A 21084-nucleotide genomic window follows, 5' to 3' on the forward strand; every position below is an offset into this window, starting at 1 on the left:
AGATCCTACATGGGGAGCAGGTGCACAGTGACTCCCGTTGTTGATTTAACAATTGACACTCTTATTTATGACGTCAGTAATCACCCGAGGCTCTTACCATGAGCTGTCAGGGCTATGGAAGCCTCCTGAGTTCACCAACTCTGATCTTATGTAGTCAAGGCCATATCACAGTAGAGATTCCTTCCTCCCTTCAAAGAAAGGTGCCTCCTTCTTTGATGGGCCGTTCTTTCTGCTTGATTTCATTCACCGAGATCTTTTATTCGGGTCGTTTTTGCCACAGTGTCTTGGCTTTCGATGCCTTCTGCAGTTTCAGTTACCCGAGGTCAACTGTGATCTGAACACATTAAATGGAAAATTCCAAACATAAACAATACATACGTTTTAAACTGCATGGCATTCTGAGTAGCATGATGGAATCTTGCACCATTCTACTGTATTCCACCCAGGACATGAATCATATTTTTACAGCATATCCACACTGCATACACTACCAGTCCATTAGTCATTTAGTAGCTGTCTCAGTTATCAGGTTGACTGGGTGTGAAAGTGTCTGTGTTTAAGAAACCTTATGTAGTAGCTTAACACTACATCACAATGCCTATGACATTCACCTTGCCGTCTTTCATCACATAGGCATTGTATCACCTCAAATAATTTTAAGAAAAGTGAGTACTTTAGGATAATATATTTTTATGAGAGACAGAGACCATTTCCACATAACTTCTACTACAGTATATTATCATAATTGTTCTAGTTTATTAGTAGTAATTATCTTTATCCACCACTGTGTTTCATTTATCAATTAAACTCTATCACAGGTATGTATGTGTAGGAGAAAGCATAGCATGTAAAGTGTTCTGGGCTGTCTATAAGTATCCTCCGTGAATCTTGGCAACCTCTGAGGAAAAGGGGGGGACACTGTGTTGACTAGATTATAATTTGCCCAAGAGTCTTTAACTAATAAGGTACAGTGTAATAAAATGAGCACATACCTCAACAAAGAAGGGTTGTGGGTTGCTTTTAGTACAGTAGGTAGCTATATTTGAAGTGCCTGAGTTAGGGAGTATCTTTCAATCTCTTCTATTTTTGTTTATGTTATCCATGGCCGCGTTGTAGATAACATTTTTGATAAGGTGTACTGAGGCTGCTCAAAATAAAACTAGAAGGCAGGAAAATGAGAAATTTACATATCCTGGCTGTTGATGGTGCATCAAACGCTATATAAGGCATTTTATGTTATCTCACTTAACTTGAAAAATACTTTGAAGATGTGTAGACTGAGAGCTAGCTTGAGCTAGGTTACCAGGCTAAAACTCACTTCAGTCTGAAGCAAATTTCTTGAGTCTAAGGGATTTCTTCGGGGTATATTACTGTTTTATGTAAAAGCTGTGACCTAAGAGGTCTCTTATATGGATTAACTCAAGAATATTAATAATTATATCGTCTACATAATATATCCTTTCTTTTTCTCACATATATGCACACAAAATATTAATAACATTTCAACAAATTTATGAAACTCTATGCTGGATACCCTACAAAAAGAAAAGGGAAATAAATATAATCTCTTCTCCAACTATGGAGCTCACAATTTGATATGCTATTTCTTGTGATGTTTTGATTAGGTTTGTATATATTTCAAATAATCATGAGAGTTCTGTTGTCAATTTCTGTGCTCACAATTCAGATCTTTATTCTGTGTTCTATTAATTATTTTGAAAACCATATCATATAATTTTTTTTAAAAAGTGACTTATTTATTTGAAAGGCAGAGTTACAGAGAGGCAGAGAAAGAGAGGTCTTCTTTGATCCACTGGTTCACTCCCCAGATGACCACAATGGCTGTAGCTGCACCAGTCTGAAGCCAGGAGCCAGGAGCTTCCAGGTCTCCCATGTGGGTGCAGGGACCCAAGGACTTGGGCAATCCTCCACTGCTTTCCCAGGCCACAGCAGAGAGCTGGATTGGAAGTGGAACACCTGAGACTCGAACTGGCACCCACATGGGATGCTGGCACTGCAGGCAGCGGCCCTACCCACTATTCCACAGTGCCGGACCCATATTTTATTTTATAGTGACCTTTTAAAGTAATATATTGACCCCTTAGATTTTCAAATCTTAGCTAAAAAAAGCTCTGTATCAGAAATTCATTCCCAAGCAGAGAAATGGAGAAGGAAATAAGATCTAAAATCTTAGGTTGTAATCCAAGGGCCCTTCAAAATTCACTTTCCCTCTCCCAAGATCTCCCTTGCTAGTCTGCAACAGAATTGCTTCTAGACTAAGTTTAATTTAAAACAATTTAAGAAAGATTGATCATTAACAGATTTGCAAAGGAGTAAAGATTCTACACTATCACTTTGGGAAACAAGAGTATGGTCTTCAAGTGGAAAACAGGACCTAGGGGTAGGCATTTGATGCAGTGGTTTGGAATCCTCTTGCGATACCCACATCACTACTTAGAAAGCCTGCCCACAATTCCAGGTATGGTGTTGCAGGCATTTGTGGAATGAACTGGCAGATGGGAGATATTTCTCTGTATCTCTGTCTCTGTCTCTCTGCCTTTCAAAATAGATGAAGTAAATAAATTTTAGATAAATATTAAAAAGAAAAAGTAAGACTCAAAAGCTCATAGGGCAGGGGTGGGCTCTCAGCAGGCAAGGGGCAGACTGAAGGCACTAACAATTCAGAGAAAACAAGAGATGTGAGTAGAAGAGCCTGGAAGACAGATTGCACTTTTATGAGAAGAAACAGTTGGTAGCATTTGGACAAGCAGGAGATAAATTGTTGGATATGGGAGCTGGAGATGGAGCAGTTAAAATCTGAGAAACAGAAACTTTTCGCATGTGTAGTCTGGAGAAAAAGCCCAAATTATTCATCCCATCTGAGCAAATTGTTTCTGCTCTCCTGGAGAGCTATAGGTCACCTTTAATCAGGTACATTCCATTATAATTGTCCTAAGTTTCAATGTTCTTAGAAGCATTTTTGTGGCATCAAGAAAGAATCAATTCCTTTTTCAAAGTCATTGTGATTCCCATCAGATGGCACAACTTAGAGCTTGGAAGCAATAATGGTGACCAGCTTATGCAGCTAATTAGCTGATGACCTCTTTCAGAGTGACGTCAAGGAAGGGCATAACCAGAGTCACGAATACTGCATTTGGCAGTGCAAGGAGCCGTAACGGCCAAAAGGTGCTGTTTACTGAAGCGTGAAACAAACCAGGGCAAAATAAAAAGAGCTTAGTCCTTATAAAAATAGTATTGTTTTTCATTAATGAGCTCTTTTTAATCAAATGTTCTTAATCAAGAAAACTTTTCTTAACTAAAGTTTGAAATTTCCATTTTCAGGTGAAAATATTTCTGTGGCCAAATGTAAAAGCTGTGTAATATGGTCCATTAACCTTTACTTGCATACTAGAGGGAGTTTATAAATTTAGTTGCTCTTGTCTAATTAATAAAAGATAGAAACTGTATATTGAAAGAAAATTTTATTTCTAGAATCTCCACAAGTTGTAAAGGATTTCTTCATTCATCCATTCAATCAACACTTATTGACAATTTACTGTAAATTAGGCACTACTGAAAGGGGATAAAAGATGGCTGTATAGGAAAATCTAGTGTTTGCTGCATCCTCTACAAGATACTACAAAGCAGCTACATCTACAAGTCAGTGACTGCGGACGAGACCACAGAGGCAGTAGGAAGGAAGCAGGAACACAGTGGGACACATGTAATAGATACAGCAGCTTGCGGAGAGGAAAGAGGTGGTTTCAGGGGCACCAGGGCCAGAGGATTCCATTTGGGGAAGAAGGCAAACAGGAGAGCACAGGCGGAGCACATGTGTGCAGATGTCTAAACAGTGATCCTCCCTAGAAAGGAATCCTGCAACCTGGGGCTCCTGGACTTCAGAGGGGGAACCCACGTGGCTCTCACCCCCACTTCTCAGAGCAGACATTGTGGCAGGGAGGTACCGTCTTGAGAGGGGAGTCACCTACAAGAAGTTCTTACTTATCTTCTTTCTAGGGGTGCAGAGACATTTCTGTATTCCAGTAGAGAAGATTGAGCCCCGCAGGTCCCGCTGGGCCCAGCGTGGCAGTGGCTGCTAGAGTCTAGGCTGAAATAATGTTCCAGGCGCTGGTGGACAGCAGGGGGCAGGGCAGCTGGGGCAGCCCCTAGTACTCTGGAAATAAGGAAGGCACACCCTGACAAAGCTGAGCGCCATTCTCATTCCCACAGCTCTTCATCCATAACTACTTGAAAAATAGCAGGCTGAGGCTAGGTTCTTGTGCACCTGCTCAGTCTGACTGTGGAGACTTAGAGGTTCTTGCACATTAGGGACATAGCTCAGTGTGGGGTCATAGGTTGTAGTACACATTGAGTCAGTGCTCTGGACAGTGCACACACCTGGGTGGGTGAAGTTTGCTGGTACCATGAGTTTGCTTTAACCTGGGAATCAGCTAGTTTACACTGGCACAGAGAAAAGTGGTGACTTTGAACACACTAGTCAGCTCAAACATCCCCTCCCTGTAACCAGAGGTACTTTACCACATCCATCTTGGTGTCTCTCTGGACTCTTACCCACCCACATATAGTGGCCAGAGCTTCCTGGCCCAATCCAGGACACACCCCTGGAGCTTAAGTGTAAGCCTTATGCACTCTACCAAGCCCCAGAGGCATAACTCTAGGAATAAAGCCCTTATTGAAAAAAAAAAAACTTTCTGGAAGTTACAGAAACAAGAGATCCCAAAATGAACAAAAATCAGTGTAGAAACACAAGAAGCATGAACAAGACAGGCAACATGACTCCCCAAAAAGGAACACAATTATGTGTTACTATTGGACTATGAAGAAAGGGAGACTGATGAAACTCCTGAAAAAAATTTAAAAGATGATTGTAAGGTTACTAAAAAATATAGAGAAACAGTTAAATGAAATTAGGAAATCATTATACAGCATGGATGAAAAAAATCAGCAGAAATAGATACTGAAAAAGAGTTCAACAATAGTATTAGAAATGTTCAGGCTGGCGCCACGACTCAATAGGCTAATCCTCTGCCTGCGGCGCCAGCACACTGGGTTCTAGTCCCAGTTGGGGCGCCAGATTCTGTCCCGGTTGCCCCTCTTCCTGTCCAGCTCTCTGCTGTGGCCCGGGAAGACAGTGGAGGATGGCCCAGGTCCTTGGGCCCTGCACCCACATGGGAGACCAGGAGGAATCACCTGGCTCCTGGCTTTGGATCAGCGCGGTGCGCCGGCCGCAGCGACCATTGGAGGGTGAACCAACAGTAAAGGAAGACCTTTCTCTCTCTCTCTCTCTCTCACTGTCCACTCTGCCTGTCAAAAAAAAAAAGGAAAAGAAAGAAATGTTCAGTAAGTCAAATTTAAAAGATGCAGGGGAAACACTTAAAAATGGACTTGATGAGATAGAAGAAAGAATATCAAGTCTAGATGACAACTCTTTTGAACTAGCTCAGTAAGATGAAAAAGACAAAGAAGAAGAATTAGAATGGATGAATGGGATCTATGGGATACCATAAAATGACCAAATACAGGAGTCTTGGGAGTGAAGGAGTAGAAAAAAAGAATGGAATAGAAATTCTGTTCAATGAAATAATAGCAGAAAATTTCCCAAATTTGAAGATGTGGACATCCAAATTCAGAAGTGCATAAAATACCAAATAGGCATGATCAAAAAAAAATCCTCACCGTGACACGTTACAGTCAAACTTCTAAAAGGGAAACAGAGAGAATAGCCTAAAATTTGGAAGAGAGAAATGCCAGGTCACTTTTAAAGGAAATTCTATCAGATTGACAGCAGATTTCTCAACAGAAACCCTATAGGCCAGGAGAGAATGGAGAGATATAGACCAAGTCCTAAAAGAAAAAAACTGCCAATGCAGCAGACTTTACGCAGCAAGGCTCTTATTCATAGAGGAAGTTGAAATAAAAACTTTCAAAGACAAGAAGAAACTGAGATAATTTGTCACCACCCAGCAAGCCTTACAAATTATACTTAAGTATATACTACATATAGAAGAAACAGGGAAAGACAATCAGAATCATGAAAGAATGTGAAGATAGAACATCTCCAAGTAAAAGAACAAATGAGACTCAAAACAAACAATAGGAATATTTATGGAAAAATGATAGGACCAAGTCTTTACTTACCAATAAAATCTTGAATATAAATGGACTAAATTCTTCAATTAAAAGACATAGGGCTCTTGGCTCGGCGTGGCCTGCTGCAATCCGTGGAGGAACGCGCCGCCGAGCCACCATCATGCCTGGGCACCTACAGGAAGGCTTCGGCTGCGTGGTCACCAACCGATTCGACCAGTTATTTGACGACGAATCGGACCCCTTCGAGGTGCTGAAGGCAGCAGAGAACAAGAAAAAAGAAGCCGGCGGGGGCGGCGTTGGGGGCCCCGGGGCCAAGAGCGCAGCTCAGGCCGCGGCCCAGACCAACTCCAACGCGGCAGGCAAACAGCTGCGTAAAGAGTCCCAGAAAGACCGCAAAAACCCGCTGCCTCCCAACGTTGGCGTGGTTGACAAGAAAGAGGAGACGCAGCCGCCCGTGGCGCTCAAGAAAGAAGGAATAAGACGTGTTGGGAGAAGACCTGATCAACAACTTCAAGGTGAAGGGAAAATAATTGATAGAAGACCAGAAAGGCGACCACCTCGTGAAAGAAGATTTGAAAAGCTACTAGAAGAAAAGGGTGAAGGAGGAGAGTTTTCAGTTGATAGGCCTATAATTGACCGACCTATCCGAGGCCATGGTGGTCTTGGAAGAGGTCAAGGAGGCCGTGGACGTGGAATGGGCTGAGGAGATGGATTTGATTCTCGTGGCAAACGTGAATTTGACAGGCATAGTGGAAGTGATAGATCTTTTTCACATTACAGTGGTCTGAAGCACGAGGACAAACGTGGAGGTAGCGGATCTCACAACTGGGGAACTGTCAAAGATGAATTAACTGACTTGGATCAATCAAATGTGACTGAGGAAACACCTGAAGGTGAAGAACATCCAGTGGCAGACACTGAAAATAAGGAAAACGAAGTGGAAGAGGTAAAGGAAGAGGGTCCAAAAGAGATGACTTTGGATGAGTGGAAGGCAATTCAGAATAAAGACCGGGCAAAAGTAGAATTTAATATCTGAAAACCAAATGAAGGTGCTGATGGGCAATGGAAGAAAGGATTTGTTCTTCATAAATCAAAGAGTGAAGAGGCTCATGCTGAAGACTCTGTTATGGACCATAATTTCCGGAAGCCAGCAAATGATATAACGTCTCAGCTGGAGATCAATTTTGGAGACCTAGGCCGCCCAGGACGTGGTGGCAGGGGAGGGCGAGGTGGACGTGGGCGTGGTGGACGTCAGCAAGACTGACAAGTCAAGTGCTTCTGCTCCTGATGTGGATGACCCAGAGGCATTTCCAGCTCTGGCTTAACTGGATGCCATGACAACCCTGGTTCCTTGGTGGACCCTCCTGTTCAAAGCTTTTGCATGCTTAAGGATCCCAAACGACTAAGAAATTTAAAAAACAAACAAACAAAAGACTGTCATTCATACCATTCACACCTAAAGACTGAATTTTATCTGTTTTGAAAATGAACTTCTCTCGCTACACAGAAGTAACAAATATGGTAGTCAGTTTTGTATTTAGAAATGTATTAGTAGCAGGGATGTTTTCATAATTTTCAGAGATTATGCATTCTTCATGAATACTTTTGTAATGCTGCTTGCAAATATGCATTTCCAAACTTGAAATATAGGTGTGAACAGTGTGTACCAGTAAAAAAAAAAAAAAAAAAAAGACATAGACGGGCCTGCGCTGTGGCGTACCAGGTAAAGCTGCCGCCTGCAGTGCCAGCATACCATATGGGCGCCTGTTCAAGTCCCGGTTGCTCCACTTCTGATCCAGCTCTCTGGTATGGCCTGGGAAAGCAGAAGAAGACGTCCATGTCATCGGGCCCCTGCACCCACATGGGAGACCTGGAAGAGGCTCCTGGCTCCTGGCTTCAGATTGGTGTAGCTCTGACCATTGTGGCTATCTGGGGAGTGAACCAGTGGATGGAAGACCTCTCTCTCTCTCTCTCTCTCGCTTGCTCACTCACTCTCGCTCTCGCTCTTTCTGCCTCTGCCTCTCTGTAACACTGCCTTTCAACTAAATAAATAAATCTTATTTTAAGAAATACATAGACTGCTTACAATATATGCTGCCTCCAAGAAACACATCTCACATGAAAGGATGACAAAGACATTCCATGCAAATGGAAATCAAAAGCCAGCAGGAGTAGCTATATTCATACCAGACAAAATTGACTTTAAGACAAAACCTATTAAATGAGACAAAGAAGGGCATTATTTAATGATGAAGGAACAATTTTACAAGAAGATGTGAGTATAGTAAATGTATATGCATCCAATGCTAGGGCACCCAGTTTTATAAAACAAATGTTAATAGATACAAAAGGAGATATGGCTCTGATATAATAACAAGGGGGATGTCAATGCCTTACTCTCATCAATGGGCAGATAAACCAGACAAAAAGTCAAAAAGAAACAACAGAACTAATCTATGCTATAGCCAAGTGGACCTAATAGATACCTGCAGAACTTCAGTGCATAAAATATTCTCTAGGATAGTTCATATGCTAGGTCATAAAACAAAGCTCAATAAATTCAAAAAAACTGAAATCATACCATGTATCTTTTCTGATCACAATGAAATGAAGCTGAAAATTAACAACAAAAGAAACTCTAGGAAATACATAAACACATGGAAACTGAACAGCATGCTCCTGAAAGTACAGTGAGTTATAAAGAAATTAAAAGAGAATTCAAGGACAGCGCTGCGGTTCACTAGGCTAATCCTCCGCCTGGCGGTGCCGGCACACCGGGTTCTAGTCCCAGTCGGGGCGCCAGATTTTGTCCCGGTTGCCCCTCTTCTAGGCCAGCTCTCTGCTGTGGCCCGGGAGTGCAGTGGAGGATGGCCCAAGTCCTTGGGCCCTGCACCCCATGGGAGACCAGGAGAAGCACCTAGCTCCTGGCTTCAGATCAGCGCGGTGCGCCAGCCACAGCACACCGGCCGCGGTGGCAATTGGAGGGTGAACCAACGGCAAAGGAAGACCTTTCTCTCTCTCTCTCTCTCTCTCACTGTCCACTCTGCCTGTAAAAAACAAAAACAAAAACAAAAACAACAAAAAAAGAGAATTCAAAAAATTCCCTGAAATGAATGAAAATGAAAGCAACATATTAAAACTTACAGGATACAATAAAAGCCATGTTAAGAGGAAAGTTTATAGCAATAAGTACCTGCATAAAAAATTGGAAAGTTATCCAAGAAATAGTCTAACAATACATCTCAAGAACTTAGATAAACAAGAACAAACCAAACCCAAAATTAGTAGGAGGGAAGAAATTATAAAAATTACCTAACAAATAAACTAAACAACTACACAAAATATCAGGGAGATGAAGAGTTGACTTTTGGATAAAATAAACAAAATTGATAAACCATTGGCCCAACCAACCAAAAAAATAGGAAAAATATCCAAAGTAATAAAATCAGACAGAGTCCAGCATTGTGGCATAATAGGTTAAGTCACCTCCCGTGATTCTGGCATAAAATATGGGTGCTGGTTCAATACCCAGCTGCTCTACCTCTGATCCAGTTCCCTGCTAATGCACATGGGAAAGCAGCGGAAGATGGCCCAAGTGATTGGGCCCTTGCACTCATGTGGGTGGCTTGGAAGCAGCCCCAGGCTCCAGGTTTCAGCTTGGCCCAGCCCAAGCAATTGTGGCCATTTGGGGAGTAAACCAGTGGACTGAAGATTCTCTCTCTCTCTCTCTTTGTGTCTCCCTCTCTCTTTGTTAACTCTGTCTTTCAAATAAATAAAAAATAAATAAAAAATATATTGTTGGTATATACATATATATATATATACAAATTGGAAAATTCAGACAAAATGATAGATTTCTGGACACTTACAGTTCACCAAAACTGAGGCATGATGACATTGAAAACTGAATAGACGAATAACAAAGGATCCCAACAAAGAAAAACCCAGGATTGGATGGCTTCACTGCTGCATTGTATCAAACTTTTAAGGAAGAATTAATCAGAATTCTTCTTAATCTATTCAAAACATTTCAAAGAAAGGAAACACTTCCAAACTGCCAGCATTACCTTATTTTTCAAATCAAGGAAAGATACAACAAAAAAGAAACTACAGATCAATGTCACTAATGAACATAGATGCAAAAATCCTCAATAAAATATTAGCAAATTGAATCTAATAACACCTCAAAAAGATCATACACCTTGACCAAGTGGGATTTATCCCTGGTATGCAGGGATGGTTTAACATGCAAATCAATAAGTGTGATGCATCATATCAACAAAATGAAACATGAAAAACATTTGATTATTGTGGGGAGCAACTGGGAGCAACTGGGACTAGACTAAGTTACTGGAATTAAGACTTATTCTATGCATCTGCTCTCCCACAATATGGCGCTGGGAGAGGAGGAAACAGCTTCTACACAGCTGCCTCCAGTTCAACCAATAAGCAGCAGGACCTGCTCCTGATTGGAGGAGAGCAGCGTACTCGGCGTGTGGGTAGCAGAGTTGGGATTGGTGGAAGAGGACTATAAAGGAGGAGAGAGACAACATGCATCAGGAACATCTATCTGAAGGAACACCTGTGCAGCCCCCGAGAGAGCCGGCCGGCGGTGTGCCGCTCCCCTGCGGAAGTGGGGAATGTGGCCAGGGGGAACTGCCCTTCCACGGAGGTGGAAGGGATAGTAGCCAACCCGGGAAGAACCAGCAGCAAACCCGGGGAGGGCCGAGCAGACGAAAGAACAGCGCAGGGTCCTGTGTCGTTCCTCCACGAAGAGGGGGAGCGACATAATGGTGCCGTGACTCGGATATGAAGCCTAGGCAGGGTTTAGTGTCGTTCCTCCACGAAGAGGGGGAGCAACAGATTATCTCAATAGATGCAGGGAAAGCATTTGATAAAATACAATATCCTTTTTTGATATAAACTTTTAAAATATTGGTAGAGAAGGAACATGGTTCAACACAATAAATGCAATATGCAACAAACAAACAGCCAGCACCCTGTTGAATGAGGAAAAGATGGAAGCATTGCCACTAAGATCTGGATGAGAAAAGGATGTCTGTTCTCACTACTGTCATTCAATATGGTTCTGGAAGTTTCAGCCAGAGACATTAGGCAAGGAAAATAAATCAAAGGGATAAAATTGAAAAGGATAAATTCAAATTACCCCTGTTTTCAAGTGGCATGATCCTTTATGTAGAGGAGTTAAAAGTCTCCACTAAAAGAGTATTAGAATTCATAAGAAAATTTGGCAAAATTGCAGGATATAAAATCAACGCTACAAAAATCAATAGCATTCTTATACACCAGAAATGTTCTGACTGAGAAAGAACTTATAAGATTGGTCCCATTCGCAATAGCTACAAAAATTTAAATACATTGGGATAAATTTAATCAGGGATATGAATGGTCTCTACAATGAAAATTACAAAACATTAAAGAAAGAAATAGAGGGCCAGTGCTGTGGCTCAATAGGCTAATCCTCCGCCTTGCGGCGCGGCACACCAGGTTCTAGTCTCGCTCGGGGCGCCGGATTCTGTCCCGGTTGCCCCTCTTCTAGGCCAGCTCTCTGCTATGGCCAGAGAGTGCAGTGGAGGATGGCCCAAGTCCTTGGGCCCTGCACCTGCATGGGAGACCAGGAAAAGCACCTGGCTCCTGGCTTCGGATCAGTGCAGTGCACCTGCCACAGTGTGCCGGCTGTGGCGGCCAATGGAGGGTGAACCAACGGCAAAGGAAGACCTTTCTCTCTCTCTCTCTCTCTCTCTCTCACTGTCCACTCTGCCTGTCAAAAAAAGAAAGAAAGAAAGAAAGAAAGAAAGAAAGAAAGAAAGAAAGAAAGAAAGAAAGGAAAGAAGACACAAAAAAGGAAAAATCTTCCATGTTCATGTATTGTAAAAATTAATATCATCAAACTGTCCATACTACCTAAAGCAATTTACAGAATCGATGCAATCTCAATAAAAATTCCAAGAACTTTCTTCACTGAACTAGAAAAAGCAATCCTGCAATTCTTTTTTTTATTTAATGAATACAAATTTCATAGGTATAGTTTTAGGAATATAGTGGTTCTTCCCCCAACACCCATCCTTCCACCCCCACTCTCATCTCACGTCCTATTCCCTCTCCCATCCCATTCTTCATTAAGATTAGTTTTTAATTAACTTTATATACAGAGTACCAACTCTATACTAAATAAAGATTTCAACAATTGGCTCACAAAGTATAAAGTACTGTTTGAGAACAAGTTTTTACAGTTAATTCTCCTAGTACACCTCATCAAGAACAGAGGTCCTACATGTGGACTAAGTGCACAGTGACTCCTGTTGTTGATTTAACGGTTAACACTCTTATTTATGACATCAGTGATCACCCAAGGCTCTTGCCATGGCTGGCTGGCTATGGAAGCCTTTTAAATCCACAAACTTCGCCAGTATTTGGGGCCATAAGCAAAGTGGAAGTTCTCTCCTTCCTTTGGAGAAAAGTACATCCTTCTTTGATGACCATTCTTTCCACTGGGGTCTCACTCGCAGAGATCATTCTTGTAGAACATTTTTTGCCATGGTGTCTTGGCTTTCTATGCCTGAAATGCTCTCATGGGCTTTTCAGCTATATCAGAATGCCTTACAGGATGATTTTGAGGTCAGAGTGCTGTTTAAGAGTCTGCTGTGTGGACTGCTTCCCATGTTAAAACATTTTCTCCTTTTTAATTCTATCTATTGTTATTACCAGACACTGGTATTATTTATGTGATCCATTTGATACTTAATCCTATCTATATGACCAGTTACATACTTAATATGATCACTATAGCATGTAAGCTAGCATTAGTACCAACCAGCTTAATGGGATTTGGAGTCTCATGTTAAGTTTTTAGTTTTACTCTTAGGGGCAAGTCCATGGGAATATGTGCCAAACTGCATATCTCCTCCCTCTATTATTACCACTCTTATTTTTTAATGGGATCTATTTTTCCAATGACTTTATACACCTGTGATTAATTCTATATTGAGTAAAGAGTTCAACCAATGGTATTAAGTAGCAAAAAAATAATAAAAACAAAAATAAAATAATAAACTGTTCCTCGACAGTCAAGACAAGGGCTGTTCAAGTCATTGCTTCTCATAGTGTCTATTTCACATCTACAGGTTTCCTTTTTTCCATTTTTAAAAATATTTTATTTATTTATTTGAGAGGTAGAGTTACAGACAGTGAGAGGGAGAGACAGAGAAAGGTCTTCCCTCTGTTGGTCCACTCCCCAAACGGCTACAACAGCTGGATCTATGCCGATCCAAAGCCAGGAGCCAGGATCCTCCTCCTGGTCTCCCACATGGTGCAGGGGCCGAAGCACCTGGGCCATCCTCCACTGCTTTCCCAGGTCACAGCAGAGAGGTGGATCAAAAGAGGAGCAGCTGGGACTAGAACCGGCACCCATACAGGATGCTGGTGCCACAGACAGAGGATTAACCTACTGCACCACAGCACTGGCCACTACAGGTTTCCTTTTAAGTGCTGTGTTAGTTATTAGAGATCAGGGAGAACATATGATGTTTGTCTCTTTGGGACTGGCTTATTTCACTAAGTATAATAGTCCTAGAATTCCTAAGGAAACACAAAATGGGCCAAGGACCTCATAGATATTTTTCAAAAGAGGAAATACAAAGGGCCAACAGACACATCAAAAAATGTTCAGGATCACTAGCCATCAGGGAAATGCAAATCAAAACCACAATGAGGTTCCACCTCACCCCAGTTAGAATGGCTCATATTCAGAAATCTACCAACAATAGATGCTGGAGAGATGTGGGGGAAAAGGGACACTAACCCACTGTTGGTGGGAATGCAAACTGGTTAAGCCACTATGGAAGTCAGTTTGGAGATTCCTCAGAAACCTGAATATAACCCTACCATATAACCCAGCCATACAACTCCTTGGAATTTACCCAAAGGAAATGAAATTGGCAAATAAAAAAGCTGTCTGCACCTTCATGTTTATTGCAGCTCAATTCACAATAGCTAAGACCTGGAATCAATCCAAATGCCCATCAACAGTAGACTGGAAAAAGAAATTATGGGACATGTACTCTATAGAATACTATACAGCAGTCAAAAGCAATGAAATCCGGTCATTTGCAACAAGATGGAGGAATCTGGAAAACATTATGCTGAGTGAATTAAGCCAGTCCCAAAGGGACAAATATCATACGTTCTCCCTGACCGGTGACAACTAACCGAGCACCAAAGGGGAAACCTGTTGAAGTGAAATGGACACTATGAGAAACAGTGACTTGATCAACTCTTGTCCTGACTCTTGATGTACAATGTAATACTTTATCCATTTTTGTATTTTTTGTTCTAGTATTATTGGTTGAACTCTGTAATTAACACACAATTATTCTTAGGTGTTTAAATTTTAACTGAAAAGTGATCCCTGTTAGGAATCTGGAAAACATTATGCTGAGTGAAATAAGCCAGTCCCAAAGGGACAAATACCACTTGTTCTCCTTGATAGGTGACAACTAACCGAGCACCAAAAAGGAAACCTGTTAAAGTGAAATGAACACTATGAGAAATGGTGACTTGATCAGCCCTTGCCCTGACTGTTGAAGAACAACTTAATACTTTATCCCTCTTAGTACTTTTTTTGTTTGTTCTACTTAATACTTTTGGTTGAATACTGTAATCAATACATAGTTATTCTTAAGTGTTGAAACTTACTGAAAAGTGATCGCTGTTAAATATATAGGAGTGGGAATAAGAGAGGGAAGAGATGTGCAATTTGGGACATGCTCAAGCTGACTTGACCCAAACGGTAGTGTTAGAAACATACCAGGGGGTTCCAATTCAATCCCATCAAGGTGGCATGTACCAATGCCATCTCATTAGTCCCAGTGATCAATTTCTGTTCACAATTGATCATAATGATAGGACTAAGAGTCAAAGGGATCACATAAACAAGACTAGTGTTTGCTAATACTAACTGATAGAATAAAAAAGGGAGAGAACGATCCAACATGGGAAGCGAGATACACAGCAGACTCATAGAATGGCAGATGTCCTAAACAGCACTCTGGCCTCAGAATCAGCCCTTAAGGATCCCATGCGGATCTGGCTGAAAAGCCCATGAGAGTATTTCAGGCATGGAAAGCCAAGATACTCTGGCAAAAAAAAAAAAAAAAAAAAAAAAAAAAAAAAAAAAAAAAAAAAAAAAACCTAAATGAAAGATCTCTGCGAGTGAGATCCCAGTGGAAAGAACAGGTCCTCAAAGAAGGAGGTACCTTTCTCTGAAGGGAGGAGAGAACTTCTACTTTGACTATGACCTTGTCTAAATATGATCAGAGTCAGTGAACTCAAAAGGCTTCCATAGCCGTGGCAACTCATGACAAGAGTCTAGGGTGATTACTGATGCCATAAATAAGAGTGTCAATTTGTTAAGTCAACAACAGGAGTCACTGTGTACTTACTCCTCATGTAGGATCTCTGTCCTTAATGTGCTGTACATTGTGATTTAATGCTATAACTAGTACTCAAACAGTATTTTTCACTTTGTGTTTCTATGTGGGTGCAAACTGTTGAAATCTTTACTTAATATATGCTAAACTGATTTTCTGTATATAAAGAGAATTGAAAATGAATCTTGATGTGAATGGAAAGGGAGAGGGAGCGGGAAAGGGGAGGGTTTTGGGTGGGAGGGAAGTTATGGGGGGGGTGAAGCCATTGTAATCCATAAGCTGTACTTTGGAAATTTATATTCATTAAATAAAAGTTAAAAAAATATGAAATCCTGACCTTTCCAACAAAATGGATGGAATTGGAGATCATTATGTCAAGTGAAGTTAGCCAGTCTTGGAAAGACCAATATCCGGACCGGCACCATGGCACAGTAGGTTAATCCTCTCCTGATCAAGTCATTGTTTCTCATAGTGTCCGTTTCACTTCAACAGGTTTCTTTTTAGATGCTCAGTTAGTTGTCATGGTCAGGAAGAACATACGATATTTGTCCCTTTGGGACTGGCTTAATTCACTGAGCATAGCATGATGTTTTCTAGATTCCTCCATTTTGTTGCAAATGACCGGATTTCATTGCTTTTGACTGCTGTATAGTATTCTATAGAGTACATGTCCCATAATTTCTTTTTCCAGTCTACTGTTGATGGGCATTTGGGTTGATTCCATGTCTTAGCTATTGTGAATTGAGCTGCAATAAACATGAAGGTGCAGACAGCTCTTTTATTTGCCAATTTAATTTCCTTTGGGTAAATTCCAAGGAGTCTTATGGCTGGGTTATATGGTAGGGTTATATTCAGGTTTCTGAGGAATCTCCAAACTGACTTCCATAGTGGCTTAACCAGTTTGCATTCCCACCAACAGTGGGTTAGTGTCCCTTTTCCCCCACATCTCTCCAGCATCTATTGTTGGTAGATTTCTGAATATGAGCCATTCTAACTGGGGTGAGGTGGAACCTCATTGTGGTTTTGATTTGCATTTCCCTGATGGCTAGTGATCCTGAACATTTTTTCATGTGTCTGTTGGCCCTTTGGATTTCCTCTTTTGAAAAATGTCTATTGAGGTCCTTAGCCCATCTCTTAAGTGGGTTGTTTGTTTTGATGTTGTGAAGTTTCTTGATTTCTCTGTAGATTCTGGTTATTAATCCTTTATCTGTTGCATAGTTTGCAAATATTTTTTCCCATTCTGTCGACTGCCTCTTCACTTTACTGACCTTTTTTCACAGTACAGAAACTTCTCAATTTGAATCAATCCCAAATGTTAATTTTGGCTTTGACTGCCTGTTCCTCCGGGGTCTTTTCCAAGAAGTCTCTGCCTGTGCCTATATCTTGCAGGGTTTCTCCAATGTTATCTAATAATTTGATGGTGGTGGGTCGCAGATTTAGATTTTTAATCCATGTTGATTGGTTTTTCATGTAAGGTGAAAGGTAGGTGTCTTGCTTCATGTTTCTGCACATGGAAATTCAGTTTTCCCAGCACCATTTATTGAATAGACTGTCCTTACTCCAGGAATTGGTTTTAGTTCTTGATCAAATATAAGTTGGCTGTAGATGTTTGGGTTGATTTTTGGTGTTTCTATTCTGTTCCCTTGGTCTATCCATCTGTTTCTGTACCAGTACTATGCTGTTTTGATTATAAATGCCCTGTAGTATGTCCTAAAATCTGGTATTGTGATGCCTCTGGCTTTGTTTTTGTTGTACAAGATTGCTTTAGCTATTCAAGGTCTCCTGTGTCTCCATATGAATTTCAGCATCATTTTTTCCACATCTGAGAAGAAGGTCTTCGGTATTTTGATTGGTATTGCATTGAATCTGTAAATTGCTTTTGGGAGAATGGACATTTTGATGATGTTGATTCTTCCAATCCATGAGCATGGAAGATTTTTCCATTTTTTGGTATCCTCTTCTATTTCTTTCTTTAAGGTTTTGTAATTTTCATCATAGAGATATTTAATGTCCTTGGTTAAGTTTATTCCAAGGTATTTGATTGTTTTTGTAGCTATTGTGAATGGGATTGATCTTAGAAGTTCTTCCTCAGCCATGGCATTGCCTGTGTATACAAAGGCTGTTGATTTTTGTGCATTGATTTTATATCCTGCTACTTTGCCAAACTCTTCTATGAGTTCCAATAGTCTCTTAGTAGAGTTCTTTGGGTCCCCTAAATAAGGAATGATATCATCTGCAAAGAGGGATAGTTTGAGTTCTTCCTTCCCAATTTGGATCCCTTTAATTTCTTTTTCTTGCCTAATAGCTCTGGCTAGAACCTCCAGAACTATATTGAATAGCAGTGGTGACAGTGGGCATCCCTGTCTGGTACCAGATCTCAGTGGAAATGCTTCCAGCTTTTCCCCATTTAATAGGATGTTGGCTGTGGGTTTTTCATAGATTGCTTTGATTGTATTGAGGAATGTTCCTTCCAAACCCAGTTTGCTTAGAGTTTTCATCATGAACGGGTGTTGTATTTTATCAAATGCTTTCTCGGCATCTATTGAGATAATCATATGGTTTTTCTTCTGCAGTCTGTTAATGTGGTGTATCACATTGATTGTCTTGCGCACATTAAACCATCCCTGCATACCAGGGATAAATCCCACTTGGTCTGGGTGGATGATCTTTCTGATGTGTTGTTGCATTCTATTGGCGAGAATTATTGAGGATTTTTGCGTCTATGTTCATCAGGGATATTGGTCTGTAATTCGCTTTCAATGCTGCATCTTTTTCCGGCTTAGGAATTAAGGTGATGCTGGCTTCAAAAAAAGAATTTGGTAGGATTCCCTCTTCTTCGATTGTTCTGAATAGTTTGAGAAGAAATGGAATTAGTTCTTCTTTAAATGTCTGGTAGAATTCAGCAGTGAATCCATCTGGTCCTGGGCTTTTCTTTGTTGGGAGGGCCTTTATTACTGTTTCAATTTCTGTCTCAGTTATGGGTCTGTTTAGGTTTTCGATGTCTTCCTGGTTCAATTTAGGTAGGTTGCATGTGTCCAGGAATCTATCCATTTCTGATAGGTTTCCCTGTTTGCTGGCATACAAGTCCTTGTAGTAATTTCTGATGATTTTTTTTATTTCTGTGGTGTCTGTTGTTATGTTTCCTTTTTCATCTCTGATTTTATTGATTTGGTTTTTTTTCTCTTCTTTTTTTAGTTAGTTGGGCCAATGGGGTGTCAATTTTGTTTATTTTTTCAAAAAACCAGCTCCTCGTTTGGCTGATTTTTTGTAATGTTTTTCTTGATTCAATCCTGTGATTTCTTCTCTGATTTTAATTCTTTCTCTTCTCCTACTAGATTTGGCTCTGGTTTGCTGTAGGTTTTCTAGATCCTTGAGGTGAATTGAAAGCTCATCTGTTTGGTGCCTTTCCAATTTCTTGATGTAGGCACCTATTGATATAAACTTTCCTCTTAACACTGCTTTTGCTGTATCCCATAAGTTTTGGTATGTTGTGCTGTTATCCTCATTTACTTCCAGAAAATTTTTGATTTCTCATTTAATTTCTTCTATGACCCATTGTTCATTGAGGAGCATGTTGTTCAATCTCCATGTGTTTGCGTATGCTCTAGGGATTCCTGAGTTGCTAATTTCCAACTTCATTCCTTTATGGTTTGAGAAGCTGCATGGTATGATTCTAATTCTTTTGAATTTGCTGAGACTTGCTTTATGGCCTAGTATGTGGTCAATCCTAGAGAAGGTTCCATGTACTGCTGAGAAGAATGTAAAATCTTTAGCTGTAGGATTGAAAGTTCTGTATATATCTGTTAGATCCATTTGGGCTATAGTGTCGTTTAAATCTACTGTCTCCTTGTTGATCTTCTGTCCTGTTGATCTGTCTATTTCTGAGAGTGGAGTATTGAATCCCCCCAGTACTATTGTATTGGGGTCTAAGTCTCTCTTTAAGTCCCTTAACAAATCTTTTAGATAAACTGGTGTGTGGGGAGCAATCCGGACTGGACTAAGTTACTGGAATTAAGACTTATTCTGTGCATCTGCTCTCCCACAATATGGCGCTGGGAGAGAAGTAAACAGCTTCCGCACAGCTGCCTCCAGTTCAACCAATAAACTGTAGGACTTGCTCCTGATTGGAGAGCAGCGTACTCGGCGTGTGGGCAGCTGAGTTAGGATTGGCGGAGGAGGACTATAAAGGAGGAGAGAGACGGCATGCACCAGGAACATCTAAGGGGAACATCTAAGGGGAACACCTGTGCAGCCCCCCAGAGAGCCGGCCGGCGGTGTGCCGCTCCCCTGCGGAAGTGGGGAATGTGGCCAGGGGGAACTGCCCTTCCACGGAGGTGGAAGGGATAGTAGCCAACCCGGGAAGAACCAGCAGCAAACCCGGGGAGGGCCGAGCAGACGAAAGAACAGCGCAGGGTCCTGTGTCGTTCCTCCACGAAGAGGGGGAGCGACATAATGGTGCCGTGACTCGGATATGAAGCCTAGGCAGGGCTTAGTGTCGTTCCTCCACGAAGAGGGGGAGCGACACTGGTGCCCTGTAGTTAGGTGCATATACATTGATAATTGTTATATCTTCTTCTTGTATTGATCCCTTAATCATTATATAGTGCCCCTCTTTGTCTCTCTTAACAGTTTTTTTTTTTTTGACAGGCAGAGTGGACAGTGAGAGAGAGAGACAGAGAGAGAAAGGTCTTCCTTTGCCGTTGGTTCACCCTCCAATGGTCGCCGCTGCAGCCGGCGCACCGCACTGATCTGATGGCAGGAGCCAGGATCCAGGTGCTTTTCCTGGTCTCCCATGGGGTGCAGGGCCCAAACACCTGGGCCATCCTCCACTGCACTCCCTGGCCATAGCAGAGAGCTGGCCTGGAAGAGGGGCAACCGGGACAGAATCCGGCGCCCCAACCGGGACTAGAACCCGGTGTGCCGGCGCCGCAAGGTGGAGGATTAGCCTATTGAGCCACGGCGCCGGCTTCTTAACAGTTTTTGTGGTAAAGTTTATGTTGTCCGATATTAAGATGGCTAGCCTGCTCTTTTTACATTTCTGTTGGCATGGTATATCTTTTTCAATCCTTTCTCTTTCAGTCTGTATGGATCTTTGTTGGAAAGATGTGGTCCTTGTAATCAGGAAATAGATGGGTTGTGTTCCTTAACCCAATCAGCCAATCGGTGTCTTTTAACTGGACAGTTCAGGCCATTCACGTTCAATGTGACTAATGATAAGTGGTAACTTTGCGCTGCCATTTGCCAAAGATAAGTTCTAATATATGCTTTGAATTCCCTGTGATCTTTTGCTGTGAGGTTTCCTTCCTTTACCTTCTTTCATATTGATGACCGTGTTTCTGTTTTTCTGTGTGTAACATATCTTTAAGCATCTTTTGCAGGGCTGGACGAGTGGCAACAAATTCTTTCAATTTCTGTTTGCTATGAAAAGTCTTTATTTCACCTTCATTCACAAATGATAGCTTTGCAGGATATAATATTCTGGGCTGGCAGTTGTTCTCTCTTAGTACCTGGGCTATATCTCGCC

The 21084-nt window shown here is 41.4% G+C and overlaps 1 long non-coding RNA gene and 1 pseudogene across 2 annotated transcripts in view; both read left to right on the forward strand.

The window, feature by feature from the left end:
* Positions 1–21084, forward strand: part of LOC138848463 (uncharacterized) — a 152865-nt gene that overhangs the window by 76039 nt on the left and 55742 nt on the right. The gene's annotated exons all lie outside the window — the stretch shown is intronic.
* Positions 6191–7751, forward strand: LOC100346430 (SERPINE1 mRNA-binding protein 1 pseudogene; annotated as a pseudogene). Its single transcript, XR_016229918.1, has one exon. The product of XR_016229918.1 is annotated as an SERPINE1 mRNA-binding protein 1 pseudogene (transcript).

The sequence above is a fragment of the Oryctolagus cuniculus genome, chromosome 2, assembly GCF_051225735.1.
Source record: "Oryctolagus cuniculus isolate XC-2025 breed Fujian yellow rabbit chromosome 2, ASM5122573v1, whole genome shotgun sequence".
Classification (NCBI taxonomy): domain Eukaryota; kingdom Metazoa; phylum Chordata; class Mammalia; order Lagomorpha; family Leporidae; genus Oryctolagus; species Oryctolagus cuniculus.